The 15,611-nt window shown below is 37.6% G+C and overlaps 1 pseudogene; it reads right to left on the bottom strand.

The window, feature by feature from the left end:
• Positions 1-15,276: 15,276 nt before the first annotated feature.
• LOC103345834 (sorting nexin-7-like) overlaps positions 15,277-15,611 on the bottom strand; it is a 35,451-nt pseudogene continuing 35,116 nt past the window's right edge.

The following is a 15,611-nucleotide window of genomic DNA, read 5'->3' on the forward strand; positions in this document are numbered from 1 at the left end:
CTTCTTTCCTCCAAACTTGGTCTTCTCTTTCTACTTCTGCTTCTTTCTAATAAGGCTCTTTCACAAAAAATCAAGGCCAATCTGGATGTGAAGTCCAGAGCCATTCACAGGTAATAAACGTTGATATCTGCAACACAAATAAGCACAGAACCCAAACCCAAGCCAAAGTCAAATTAGAGCCAGAGCCAAAGCCGAAGCCAAAACCACTAACCAAACACAAACTTCTTTTCTCTGTGACATTGTCAGTTTTCCTGTTTTGGCCCTCAAGTTGTTGTGACAGTTTTTAGGCATATTGACAGTTATTTCTGAAGGGTTAAAAACAGCACAATTTGCAACAGGTAATACAACTCCTTATCATTGAAGTTTCATTTTCTATCAGGCTGATAGTGAAATGAAGTCATCTTTGACATCAACTTGCAACACCTCATCTAAAAATGACCTTTTAGAATAATTGATAGAGAGTTTTATCTTTATGTCTTTTATTGATGGGGACTTTCTAAGGTGTGCCCACTAGGCTGTAGCCAGACTACTCCAATGGACTCAAGGAAGTCTAGTTTGCAATGATTCCTGTCAGTCTTTCTATAATTGATGATGTTTGTTAGAAAAATCTACTAGTTAAAAGAGTAGAATTAATACATATTCTACATGTTTCACTTACTTTCAAACCACAACAATTGGCTATTTTCCAATATGTTGTATAATTATACATGCAAGTGAGCATACACTCTTCAATTTTCTTTTTGTTACAATGGTAGAATATTAATCAAAATAAAGTGATGATTACAGGTCATTCAGGATGTATATATTCCTTCATATTTGAGATAGTGTGCATGTATAGTCTTTCAGTATTAAAATTATTATAAAAATAAACACAATTATTAATATATTTTATAACCTGTATTTATCATACTATCTACAAAAATATAGGAAATCGTAAATTATGTCATTTTTAGTCATCTAAACTAGCTTAAAAACTGTGACTGATAACTCTAGTTAGTCATAAGCTATCAACTTATTGTGTTAATTGTAAGTTAGATAAAAAGTAGAAATTAAACAGAAGCTAATAAATGGCACTGAATATTATATTGTCTTACCTTAATCATAGCCCAAAGAAATTTTCAGTAATTAATTTATATAAAAGTAGCAGTGGATAATAATCTATGGCTATGCCACTTAAGGAATACATAAATTATTAGATATGTCTTCACAAAATTGGTATCATAATTTACGGCTTTTTATTACTAAAATTACTTCATGAAATATTTCAAATACACAAGTATCCAGTTTTCAAATACAATGACTATTAACATTGTACTATGTTCACTCCAGCTCAACTGCTTAAAAAATACAAGATAGTTGAGGTAAACTTGGAGCCTTATTTAAAAAGCCTCTGAGTTCTATTTTAGTCTATTAAGAAAATTACAAATATGAATTTAATGCTTCTAAATCCCTTACATATATTAATGTTTAATAGACACATATAAATGTATATTCCCACATATAATCTAGTCTTCTAATATTTAAGGGTTTATATGTATTAAATCCCACTTTATATTTCACTCAGAAGCCTGCTACTCTCACCCCATATTAGGTTTTGCAATTTACCTTCTCTGACAGGTACATCCCAGTTCAGCGGTCCTCACATTGTTGGGTATCAGGGACACCAAGGACACTGGGAAAAAATCTCAAAGACCAGAAAGTCCTACTGTGATAAATCTACATCTTTGTGCTCTTTATTCTCTGTGTTGGTGATTCTTACACAACCAAAGTGTGGAAACCACTTCTCTCAATAGTGTCATTGGCCTTTGTTTTGTACTTGGTTTTATAAGTATATTACAGCTTAACCCTTCTCTTCTTGCTCGACATTTGCTATTTTCTTTTTTTTCTTTTATAAGTAATATAATTTGTGTAATACCAAATATATTAACGTTACTTTCAGTGTATACCCTGACTAAAGTGACTGACTACTATTGGTTTGGCTAGAACTTACCACTGTTCCAGCTTGGTAAACTGTTAAAATTGATCACCCTGGAAAGTAGATAATTTTACATACATGTAACATTCATATTGTAACATTTCCAAAAATAATTTCATCTTTTGCCATGCAGAGTGGTATATAGGTAATGCTATTTAATTTTTGTTTTAATTTACACTTCATTGTTGACAACTATGACTGATTTTTGTTAAATGTGTGTTAGTCTTTTAGGTTTCTTACTCTATGAATTATTTGTTCCCATTTTTCTAATAGATTGTTTATTCTGTGATTTCTTAAGATTTTAAGATTCCAACATTAAATAACTGTAATTATCTTATGTTAGTCTATGTCTTGTCTTTTACATGTATTTTGTTTTGCACAATTTAATTTTCAAACAAAATATTCAGTTAAAGTCTTATGCCTTTGTCTTGAGTCTTTTGTATATACTAGAGTAGTAATATTTGTACAAATACTTTTCCGTTAATTTGAAGGTTTACCTTTGATGTTTCAATCTTTGGTATACCTAGGACTGTGTGCAATTAGTTTTACTTCTTGTCATATAAATGGCAAATTATTCCAACAGTGTGGTGAGAATATAAGTGTCATTGATTTATATCATATTGATGCACCAAATCTAATTTTTATATATTTCTTACTTCAGTTTATGGATTCTGGCTTCTGTTCATATAGTCTATGTTTGATCTCTATTCCTAACACTCCAATAATTTATCTTCGTTGATTTTTAATTAGCATAATATATGGTAGAATAAGTGATTTCACTTTGTTCTTCTTTAATACTCTTCTTGGTATTTGAGCAAAACCATATTGACTATATTGGGTTATGTAGAAAGAATTTCTATCCTAACAATTCAATGAATTGAGGGTTCACTGTATATATGGGTTCATGAAGATAGTGCATTTCACCGTTTTCTCAAGAGAGAAAAATATTCTGTTAAAATATATTTAATTTCTGCTCACAATTGATCATAATGATAGGACTAAGAGCCAAAGGGAGCACATAAACAAGACTAGTGTCTGCAAATACTAGCTGATAGAATAAAAAAGGAGAGAACGATCCAACATGGGAAGTGAGATACACAGCAGACCCATAGAATGGCAGATGTCCTAAACAGCACTCTGACCTCAGAATCAGCCCTTAAGGCATGCGGATTGGGCTGAAAAGCCCATGAGAGTATTACAGGCATGGAAAGCCAAAACACTCTGGCAAAAAAAAAAAAAAACAAAAAAACAAAAACAAAAAAACAAAACCTAAATGAAAGATCTCCGCGAGTGAGATCCCAGTGAAAAGAACAGGTCATCAAAGAAGGAGGTACCTTTCTCTGAAGGGAGGAGAGAACCTCCACTTTGACTATGACCTTTCTAAATATGATCAGAGTTGGTGAACTCAAAAGGCTTCCATAGCCTTGGCAACTCATGACAAGAACCTAGGGTGATTACTGAAGCCATAAACAAGAGTGTCCATTTGTTAAGTCAACAACAGGAGTCAATGTGCACTTACTCCTCATGTAGAATCTCTGTCCTTAGTGTGCTGTACATTGTGATTTAATGCTATAACTAGTACTCAAACAGTATTTTTCACTTTGTGTTTCTATGTGGGTGCAAACTGTTGAAATCTTTACTTAATATATGCTAAACTGATCTTCTGTATATAAAGAGAATTGAAAATGAATCTTGATGTGAATGGAAGGGGGGAGGGAGTGGGAAAGGGGAGGGTTGCAGGTGGGAGGGAAGTTATGGAGGGGAAGCCATTGTAATCCATAAGCTGTACTTTGGAAATTTATATTCATTAAATAAAAGTTAATATATATATATTTTATATATACATAAATATATATTTATATTATATATAAATAATTATATATATAAATATATATATTTAAAAAAGACATTCCTCTGGGGATACCGAAAGGACACACTGGTTTTCTTTGACAGTTTATGAAATGCTCAGAAAAGAAGTTTTGGGAAGCCAAATAATTAAATTTTTTCATTTATATCAAAGAGTTTCTTTCTCAGCAGATATGTAAGAACATGAAATATATTGCCTTTTCTCTCTAGATAGTTTGGCCATTTCCCAGCGTATACTCCACACAATTTTGTTCATGCGACTCTTGGATAGAAAAAGGCAAATAAGTAAGTGCCCAGTATGAATGGACTTGGTAAAGGTCTTATGGTAAAATACAGTACAGCTCCAACTAATTAAAGAAAAGAAATAGCCAAAAAAGGAGAAGAAAAAGAGAGAGAAAAAGAAATGAGAGACAGAAAGTGATAAAGAAAAAAATGCTTCACTCCTCTATTGGCATCTAGAATGTGGTGGCAAATTCAAAACCAGCAGCACTCTAATTAGAAACAGAGGAGGTCTCCAGGAAACTACTGAGGGACAGAAACGGAAGCTCAAGACATGGGGCTGTAGTTTCTGTGAGGAAACTGTGTCAGCGTCGATTAAGTTAGTTGTTGCTTGTTTTCCAGAAGCAGGGAAGGATGCTTACTAGAACAGAGCAATCAGGGGCCACTTTTCCAGCTTCTCTGCCAGGAAGGCAGCCTTGTCACTGGGCTTACAGCTGCAGAAATGCTCAGTCCTGATGGCCAGCACTTGTCTCCTGGGTTGCTCTTGTCTACAAATTGATAATGTTGCTCTGCCTTAACTGAGCTTGCCCAGAGAAAGCCTTAGGTTCTGAACTCTGGCGCTGACTTATAGCCTGTGTACATTTTATGGAATAATTCTTGCTTGTAGACAACTCTATCTATTTTCTTTAAAGCTGCATGGACAAGCAAACTTTGTAAAAAGAGCTGAATATTTGGGGGGCGAGCTGAAACTCATCTTGCTGTCTGAGAGGCTGTGAATGATATTTAAAATCATTCTTCAGGGCCCACGCCACGGCTCACTAGGCTAATCCTCCGCCTTGCGGCGCTGGCACACCGGGTTCTAGTCCCAGTCGGGGCACCGGATTCTGTCCCGGTTGCCCCTCTTCCAGGCCAGCTCTCTGCTGTGGCCAGGGAGTGCAGTGGAGGATGGCCCAAGTGCTTGGGCCCTGCACCCCATGGGAGACCAGGATGGGTACCTGGCTCCTGCCATCGGATCAGCGCGGTGTGCTGGCCGCAGCGCTCCAGCCGTGGCGGCCATTGGAGGGTGAACCAACGGCAAAAGGAAGACCTTTCTCTCTGTCTCTCTCTCTCACTGTCCACTCTGCCTGTCAAAAAAAAAAAAAATCATTCTTCGGGGTCAGCGCCATGGTGTAGTAGGTTCATCTTCTGCCTGTGGCGCCAGCATCCCATATGGGTGCCTGTTCTAGTCCCAGCTGCTCCACTTCCAATCCAGCCCTATGCAAGGGCCTGGGAAAGCAGTGGAAGATGGCCCAAATCCTTGGGCCCCTGCACTCACATGGGAGACCTGGAAGAAGCTCCTGGCTCCTGGCTTCAGACTGGCCCACCTCCAGCCATTGTGGCCATTTGGGGAGTGAACCAGTGGAAGGAAGACCTTTCTCTGTCTCTCCCTCTCACTGTCTGTACCTCTACCTCTCAGATAAATAAATAAATAAATAATTTGAAAAATATTCTTCATTTTGACTGGGTCCAACCCAGCCCAGATAACTGAATAGTGTCATTCTCTCAAGGATATTTTGAAAAGGACTGGGACTCAAATAAGTTGAATGCTTATTTTTAAGTAAATAGATGTGCGGGTAACAAGAACTGTGTAAAATCCAATAACTTCCCAGATCTATAATTCTAAATTCTAGAGACAATTCAGCACCCACTCTACAGAAGCCAGTGAAAAATCTTGCCTCTTGCCAACACTAGAGAAACTTCTATTATCTTTGATGAGTTTGTTCCTGATCAGATTAATTTGCAGCCAATCAAGAGGTAAATACCTGAAATATGTTAACAAATGGTAATTCCACAGCTCCTGACATAACTTAAGGACATAACTGAGAAACTGATAATGAGCTAAATGTAAGAGGATATAACTTATGAAACTGTGCCAGGGAGACACAACAGATGGACAACTAGGATTTACATGGTTTTTAGAGAATTTATAGATTGAGTACCTACAACAAATGCAAGCATTGCACAGCAGGCTAAGGTACCACGTGTGACATCAGCAACATATACTGGAGTGCCAGTTCAAGTCCTGTATGCTCTGCTTCCAATCCAACTTTCAGATAATGCATCTGGAGACACAGCGGATGATGGCCACTCAAGTAGGTGACCTAGATGGAGTTCAGACTCCTGGCTTCTGCTGGCCCCACCCCAGTGTTTGGAATCATTTTGGGGGTGAACCAGAGGATGAAAGATCAACCCTCCTTCCCCTCTGTTTTACTTATGTCTCTTTTTCTTGCTCTGTGTGTTTCTTCCTCTTTCTGTGTTTCTCTCCCTCTCTGTCATTCACACTTCCTTTCACATAAAAAATAAATATTAAAAAAGAAATTTCTAGAAACATTAAAAACCAAAAACAGTAGCAAACAAAATAGGTATGAGTAAATTTTGACCTATGATGCCTAGGTATCCTGGGGAATATAAATTTAGTGAAAATGAACACATGGGAACTGTCTGACAATACATGCTGTTCCCCTATCAATTTGCTTCTTTACCCTACTGCTTTCATTTTTCTATCATAAAGCAGATGCTAAAGTGGAATTGATGTTCTGATGCATACTGCATAGTGGTTAACATTTAAATGGCAAAATTATCAATCTGGAGAACATGGGACATACATTATGATTCTTATAACATTTCAGATATTGATACATGTCTATAAAAAGCCAGGGACATGTGTTTTCCATAATGGTTCAGATGTCAGTTGGGACACCTGTATTCTACACCATGGTTCCTGGGTTTGAGTCCTGGCTCCACTTTGTAATACAGCTTCCTGCTCATACAAATCATGGGAGGCAGTGGTGATGGTTCAAGTGATTGGGTCCCTACCACCTGCATGGGAGACCTGGATGGCATTCCTGATTCTTGATTTGGCCTTATCCAGTGCCAGCTATGTTGTGAAGAGTTAACCAGTGGATTGGGAGCTCTCCCTCTCTCTTGCTCTTGCTTTGTCTCTCTGCTTCTTGAACAAAAGTTATTGAGTAAAAATTTTAAAATCACATATCTAATATGAGATAGATGCAGTAAAGTTCTGAATTACTGTGTACTTGACTGGCACTGTGTTAGGCAGGAGAGAAAAGGAAAGAAAGCAAGGAAAAGTGCACAAAAACAAAAACACCAAATAAATAATCAAACGTTTTCTTTTTTTTTTAAATTTATTTGACAGGTAGAGTTACAGACAGTGAGTGAGAGAGAGAGAGAGAGAGAGAGAGGTCTTCCTTCCATTGTTTCATTCCCCAAGTGGCCACTATGGCCGGCACTGCACCGATCTGAAGCCAGGAGCCATGTGCTTCTTCCTGGGTGCAGGGGCCCAAGCACTTGGGCCATCCTCCACTGCCCTCCCGGGCCACAGCAGAGAGCTGGACTGGAAGAGGAGCAACTGGGACTAGAACCTGGTGCCCACATGGGATGCTGGTGTGGCAGGCAGAGGATTAACTAAGTCAGCCATGGCGCCAGCCCCTCAGATGTTTTCTTATCAAAAAGGTGCTCCAAGGACTTTCTATACTGGATGGTTTCATTTTCAGTGAGATAATTCCTGACAGCATTGTTTACTTGATATTCATAATGATATTAGAGTTCATGGTAAAAGGGGTAGGGCTGAAATCCTAAAGTAAGTGATAATTCCAGGATATGAGAATTCGGGATATCTGAATCCTACTTCTGATATAGCTGGATGATGCTTCATAAAACATATCATATGTGAAGACCAAACTGACTTAATAATTTTAAGAAACAAACTTAGATTCCTGCTTTTTACTAATATCATTTTGTCTCTTGTAATTAGGACACATACCTTAAGAGAGCTGAAGAAGTTCTGTGTGCTTTGCTTAATATAGTTATTCTTCTGTGTTTTTTTAATTACATTTAATTTATTTGTAAGAGAGAGAGAGAGAGAGAGAGAGAGAGAGAGAGAGAGAGATGCCTTTCATCTTCTGGTACACTTCCCAAATGGTTACAACAGCCTACACTGGGCCAAGATGAAACCAAAAGTCAGGAATTCAATCCAGGTTTCTCACATGGGTGGCATGGACACAAGTATGTGAACCGTTATCTGTTTCCTCCCAGGGTACATTAGCAGGAAGTTGGGTCACAAGCAAAGTCAGAATCGAATCCAAGTTTTAATTTTCTTGAGTGAATAATTGAATAAGAAATAACGATTTCTCTAGAGCAAAAATACTGAAAACACCAAGGAAAACTCGCCATATAGCATGGTATCACATTAAGACCGCAAAGCCAAGAATAGTCAGATTGATAATAGATAGTGCCTCTCACTCACTTTGCTTTCAGTAAATATCACTTATAACTTTTACTATAAAGAATGATAATAACAATTAAATAGTTCATCTGAATTCTGAAATTATTTTAAGATCAGATGAAATTTTATCTGTAAAATTACTTTTATTACTTTTTCTATTTAAAGTTCTTTAAGTAAAGCTACAATGTTTGATTTGTGTAGAGAATTATTATTATTACAAATTCCAGCCTTGAGTGATAATGTGTTTTGATATTTGCTCTAAATCAAAACTCAACTTCTGATTCATACTGTAACATCTGTTCTCAAAAGTAGTATAAAATTGAAAAACCATCCCAAGTGGTTCAGTTAGTGCTTTAAAGTTACACATTGTTTCTTTTCCAATCTTACATCACTGGAACCAGATATCTTTAGAAAATTCCCCAAAAAACTATAGATAATTGCAGTGGTGGTGATGGTATATTATCTTGTGCAAGGGTACTTCAAATCATTTGTGGAAAATTAAATTGAAAAATGAGTTTATTTCGGTGTAAAAACATTTGAAACCTATGCATGCTAGGAAGTCCTTAAAAAGTTCACAGAAAAAATGCACATAATGAGAAAAACTATTCACAAAATTCAAAACATTTTTGTCCCTAAATAAATTTATCTTTTGCTTCTAGTTTCCATGAACTTATTGAACTTTCCAGGTCTGTAACCCCCCCACACACACACACATACAAACACATACAAAAATCTCTCACTAATGGAAAAGTCACTGTTCTGTGTTGTCTAATTTTTGGTGATCCAGAAGCTATTAATGCAAAGCTATAAAAACCATAGCAAGTAATTTCCTGAACCTAGACTACATGTGGTATCTCAATTTTAGTTATTCATAAGATGCAAGCTAAAATTATTCATAAGTTTTGTTTCATTTGTTGTTTCCTCTATTTCATATGGAACTCAAATATTTTCAGGTGCAAATTTTATTGTAAAGCTTAATTTCACTTTTCAAAAGTATTATTTTCCATCTACTCGAAAGAAAATGTACAATCTCATGGGTAAAATCTGTCTCAAGCTTTTCAAATTATCTACTCATGGCGGAGAATAAGCAGGAGTGATTAGAGCTTCAAATCAGAAAACTTCAGAGAGCCAGAAACTATCAAAATGTGCAGCCCTAATGAATGATTTCTCACTCATTGCTGTATAGCAATCACCATCAATGCACTCTAGTTTTTTCCAAAGCATATATAATTGGGCAAATCATCTAAACCTCCACAAGCAGGCAATTATTCAACTACATTGATGCAGAATCACTCGGTCTTGTACTTCATTAAAATATAGCATAATCCTCTGTTCTTGTCTTAACCTTCTCTGCGACAAATCTAATTCATCCAAAACTGACACAATGTCCTGTTGGTTATCAAAATAGCAACAATGCAGGAGATGCAGTTTCAAGCCATTCTTCTATCTCCAGTCCCATGTGTAGGGCTCTTATCCAAATATTTAAATAGTGCCTAAGAGTTCTAATAATTATTCAACTAACATATATAATCTCACTTTGTGCTCCTTTTTGAAAATGTGCTTATCATTTTTTGTTACTGAAAAGAGAGACATTGGCAGAGATTGAATGACGTTACTAATACCAGAAGAGTAACTGGAAAAAGACATGGAAGAGCACTTGGGTAAAAGGGAGATGATAAGAGAAGTATAAAGCTGCTAGGAGGAGAATGTTGCCTCCAGCTGTCTCCTCCTTTCCACTTGTTGTAGTCTTGTCTTCCTTCTCTTGACCCTGTCATCACATTGCTCCGGAAAAAGTACAGCTTTGAGTCAGACCCATCTGGACTCAGATGCCATATCTTATGCTGATCAGAAACACAATCTAACTGCATTATTTAATCTCTCCAAGCCTATGGAATGTGTAGACAGTTGTCACTTGAGTCTAGAACAACAGTATAATATTAGGCATGTAGGTGCAACCATATAGACCATATAATCTGATGAAGGATGTGGTGCCACTGAAGTGCACTGAGTATTTTTCAACATTCCGTTTCCAAGGGAATATGATTTGAAAGCCATAATATGAAAATATATTCTATGAAAATTTGAATGTTGCATATAATATAGCATAATATTCTGGATAAATATCCTCCTTTGATCCTGAGCCATGATTTCCATTTGATCTTTCCAAGTATACTATTTTTTGATAAAAAGTCAACAAAAGCTTTATAAAACATAAATTAGTTGCATTTTTACACCTTCACTCAGTGCCCTGTGCCCTCAGAGGCAAGATTAAAGGACCATGGGATAAACTAGCTCCCACTTAGTTAATAGTTAAGTATGACTTAATTTAACTGATATATGTGAAATATTCCATCCTCACAACATACTTTTTGATATTATTATTGCTATTTTTTCCTCATTTTAGAAAAGAGAAGTCTTATAGACACTGAATAACTTGGACAAGGGCATGATGTTAATAACTGGCAGCTTGAATAGTCAAATGCAGGCACTCTAAAACTATCTTAACCAATCTTTTACCCCAGTAATTCTACATGCTTCCTTCTTGTAGATGGTCAACTCTCTGATTTTTTTGTTTGTTCTACTGAATAAAAATGATGCCATAAAGCAAATCACAGGCTTTCAGAAAGCAGTGAGAGAGCTCTTAACTTACATCTAATAGGTCCAGCCAATTCACTTGGATATTTGCAAAATCATGATCTTCAACCTTAGCTGCACAGCAAAAACACCTAGATTTAATCTTGGTTAGCTTTAGTATATGTCGCAGCCTCACTTGCAGGGCTCCCATTTAAGCGGCTGAGAATGGGCATGAGAAGCACTAGTTTCTTCAGGTGATTCTAATAGCAAACGATGTTTGGAAATGCTGCTTTACAGCTCTGGGCTTCACTCACTCTGCTGATTCCACTACAAAGCAGAATCCTGCAGCCCTGATCCTGAAATGGAGGCACATGATGCTTGTGTAAAAATCTGGGTTTGGAAAGGATGAAAAAATGATGGTGACTAACAAGTAACATTTATTGAGTTCTAGTTACTGCTGGTCATTCACATATATTACATTCAGTCATCTCTTTCTTTATCCAGAATCCAAGGCACAGAGAATCTAAGTAATCTGAAACAACCCCAAGCCTGGTATGCCACCTACTACATGTGACTTCAAAACAGCTGCTTGTGATTGCAAGATTAGGGCCATGAGGTAGGAAAGACTGGATAGGTTTGGAGTCTGAAGGTAACTGTTGCATGACTAAAAGGCAATTTTATGCGGAGTGTTAGTATATGTGTCATCTGATGAGTTACAGGGTGGTAGAGTCAAGTGGAGTGGGAGGAATGCATTTTAGTTTTACTTCCAGTCTGCTTTCTTTTGGAGGAAAGCCAGTTACCAAGAAAGAAATTTTCTCCAGGGTCAAATTATGGCGCAGCTTACAGGAGAATTACACTCAGGGGAAGAGCCAAGATATAAGCCAAAGGACAGAGATCAAAGTGGGGAGTGAGGAGTGATGGGGGAGCCACTGTGTAATCCAGAGAGTCACCTTTGACAAAATAAAATTTGACAGGGAAATCCATTAGCTATCAAGCAGCAAATAAGCCCAAGCAGTGTTTATGAACACCCTCTAGGTTTCATCTCTTTGGGACTGGGCTTGCTCTATATTAAAATCAAACAACAACAAAACACTGAGAAGAAAAATGAAAAAGAAAGTAGAACTTTGAAATTGAAGGGCTGGGCCGGCGCCGCGGCTCACTAGGCTAATCCTCCGCCTTGTGGCGCCAGCACACCAGGTTCTAGTCCCGGCGGGGGCGCCGGATTCTGTACCGGTTGCCCCTCTTCCAGGCCAGCTCTCTGCTGTGGCCAGGGAGTACAGAGGAGGATGGCCCAAGTCCTTGGGCCCTGCACCCCATGGGAGACCAGGATAAGTACCTGGCTCCTGCCATCAGATCAGAGCGGTACATTGGCCACAGCGCACCAGCCGCGGCGGCCATTGGAGGGTGAACCAACAGCAAAAAGGAAGACCTCTCTCTCTCTCTCTCTCTCTCTCTCACTGTCCACTCTGCCTGTCAAAAAAAAAAAAAAAGAAAGAAAGAAAGAAAGAAAGAAAGAAAGAAAGAAAGAAAGAAAGAAAGAAAGAAAGAAAGAAAGAAAGAAATTGAAGGGCTGGCCTGGAAGAGGGGCAACTGGGACAGAATCCAGTGCCCCGACCAGGATTAGAACCTGGTGTGCTGGCGCCGCTAGGCGGAGGATTAGCCTATTGAGCTGTGGCACCGGCTTTCCATATTGTTATTAGATTCTGGTCTGAGTAAATTTAAAATGCTGTAGTGGGGCAAATCCTATATACTGCCAAGTATATTTTCAATATAAAAGTTATCACTATTTCCACATAAAGAACTATTTAAGAAAGTGTGTATCTCAGGTATAAATGGTTTTAATTTGAATCTCTTGGTAGAAGTTATGACATATGCAAGACTTCTAAAAGTCCACAGCAATTTATCTCTATTGTTTCATTATTTTTATGATGACTATTACTATTATCATTTTCCTAATCATTATTAGTTTAATTTCAAATAGTTAAATACACAAAATCATACAAGTAAAAAAAATCCATTTAAAAACCAAGTTTCTCAATCCTTTATGATTGATTCTATTTGCTTCAAAATTTATTTATTTTACACTATTATCTCTACTTACCAAGGTCTCTCTTGTGCCTTTTTCTATATCTGCCAACTGTTTCTGATTTCATTAACTTTGTGTTTGTCATTCCTAGGTATGTTTTCAATTTTTTTTTTTACTGGTGTAGGCACATGTATTGCATCGCTTTAATGAGTGAACTTTCTATAAGCAATATTATTCTTTAAATATCTTTTTTTTTAATTTTTCTAGTCAGACTCAGGCTAGCCTTTTTTTTTCTTTTTTAAAAAAGTTATTTACTTAAGAAGCAGAGTTACAGATAGAGGAGGAGACAGAGAGAAAGGTCTTCTATCCGCCGGTTCACTTTCCATTTGGCCATAATGGTCAGAGTTGAGCTGGTCTGAAGTTAGGAGCCGGGATTTTCTCCATGCCCCCTGCATGGGTGCAGTGGCTCAAGTACTAGAGCCGTATTTGACTGCTTTCCCAGGCCATAAGCAGAGAGCTGGATCAGAAGCAGAGCAGCCGGGACTTGAATCGGCACCCATACGGGCTGCAGGCACCACAGGTGGAGGCTTGCCTATTACACCACAGAGCTGGCTGCAGACTAGTCTTGAAGTCTATGTTTTTTGTGAAGTGATGTTTTACTTATTCACCTGTTATGGCTCTGATCATTTATTTTTCATTTTTCTATTGGTTAATGTTTAAATTACTGCTTTCTAAGCATTTTACAAATGATGCTATAGTAAACACTCATAGACATATCTCTGTGCATATGTGTAAATATTTCTCAAGATTATAGATTTGGAAGTGAAATCATCAAGTACAAGGTTTGTATAGCTGTGATTTAAGTTATCCCACATATCTTAGCTGTTGTTTCAGTACTTGGTGAGAGAGAGAGAGAGAAATGTTCCATCCACTGGTTCACTCCCCAAATGACTGCAACAGCCAGGGCTGTGCCACACTAAAGCCAAGAGTTAGGAGCACTGACCTGGGCTCCCACACAGGTGGCAGGTGCCCAGGTATTGGGCCATCATCTACTACCTTCCCAGAAGCATTGGTAAGAAACTAGAATTAAAACCATTACTGATATGGGATGTCGGTGTCACAAGCAGTAACTTAAACTGCTGTGCTACAATGTTAGCACCATAAGTATGCTCTTTTATTGAATGAAAATTTGAAAACATGACATTATTTTGAATTTTTTCTTCTGATTACTATACATAAATTAGTATGATTGAGATAAAAATATATAACTTTGGCTTTTTAACTGTATGATTTAACTTTTTTTTTTTTTTTTTTGCTACTTAAAATACATTCACTGGTCTGAGTAAGAAAATGGGAGATTTGTATTTTTTTTTTTTTTGGACAGGCAGACTTAGACAGTGAGAGAGAGAGAGAGAAACAGAGAGAAAGCTTTTCCTTTTTCTGTTGGTTCACCCCCCAAGTGGCCACTAAGGCTGGTGTGTTGCAGCTGGTGTGCTGCACTGATCTGAAGCCAGGAGCCAGGTGCTTCTCCTGGTCTCCCATGCGGGTGCAGGGCCCAAGGACCTGGGCCATCCTCCACTGCACTCCCGGGCCACAGCAGAGAGCTGGACTGGAAGAGGGGCAACGGGGACAGAATCCGGCACCCCGACTGGGACTAGAACCCCGGGTGCTGGTGCCGCAGGTGGAGGATTAGCCTAGTGGGCCACAGCACCGGCGGAGATTTGTATTTACTGCATTTATTGTTTAGAACAAAAGAGTAGACATTACATGATATTTTATTTCCTCAATTTTTCTTCAAAAGTTTAAGAAATATTAATTTGAATTTACTGGAATATTCTGCCATCTTTTATTTTATTTGATCCAGTTTTTTTTTCTTTTTTTTTTTTTTTAGATTTAAACATGTGGCTGTTTACTATTTTTATGTGTAGACTTCCAAAATACTCTAATCAGATCTGAATGCTTGAACAACAATTACCAAAAGCTTTCCTTCTATTTAAGAGGAAATAAAAGTTGAATAATGACCAATGTTAACATGGCTCACAAAAACATCATCCTGGCCACAAAACTGTAATTACTCAACTATTTTATAACTGAGTCTTTCCTTCATATTTAAAATGTCATGTTTCACGGTCAAGTAGTTAAGGAAAAAATTTTCTATATGCAATTTTTGGCACACAAATTTAAGAACATAATTAAAACTAAACTAAATCTCTCTATACAGACATATCTGTATAGATAAATGTACATGTCTCTGAATTCACATCAATACCTGGAATACCTGAGTTTTCAAGTTGTTGGTTTTCCAGATAATGTAAAACATTTCTCATCCACTTGGTTAAGCACACAGCTGATCTAGAAAAAATAAGTTTGGTTGATAGATGCAGTCCCCAAAGATCAAGCGGAAGTCCTCAATAGGGTTAAAGTTTAACTTCAGAGTCTTCTAAGTGGAGGTCAGCCTGTGATACAAGGAATGGCTCCCATGTAGCAAGGCAGTGTTCATAACAGTGGGTGTTCTCCTCAGCCATATCTGTAAGTGCTGGCTGGGTATCATTCTACATATTTTGTTTACATTTTCCCAATCTGCTTTCAGGGCACTATTTGCACATTCCACTTTGTCTTTAGGTTTTCCAGTCTCTTCTGTAAGCTCGTCAACTGGAGAGTTTGATCTT

The sequence above is a fragment of the Oryctolagus cuniculus genome, chromosome 7, assembly GCF_964237555.1.
Source record: "Oryctolagus cuniculus chromosome 7, mOryCun1.1, whole genome shotgun sequence".
Classification (NCBI taxonomy): domain Eukaryota; kingdom Metazoa; phylum Chordata; class Mammalia; order Lagomorpha; family Leporidae; genus Oryctolagus; species Oryctolagus cuniculus.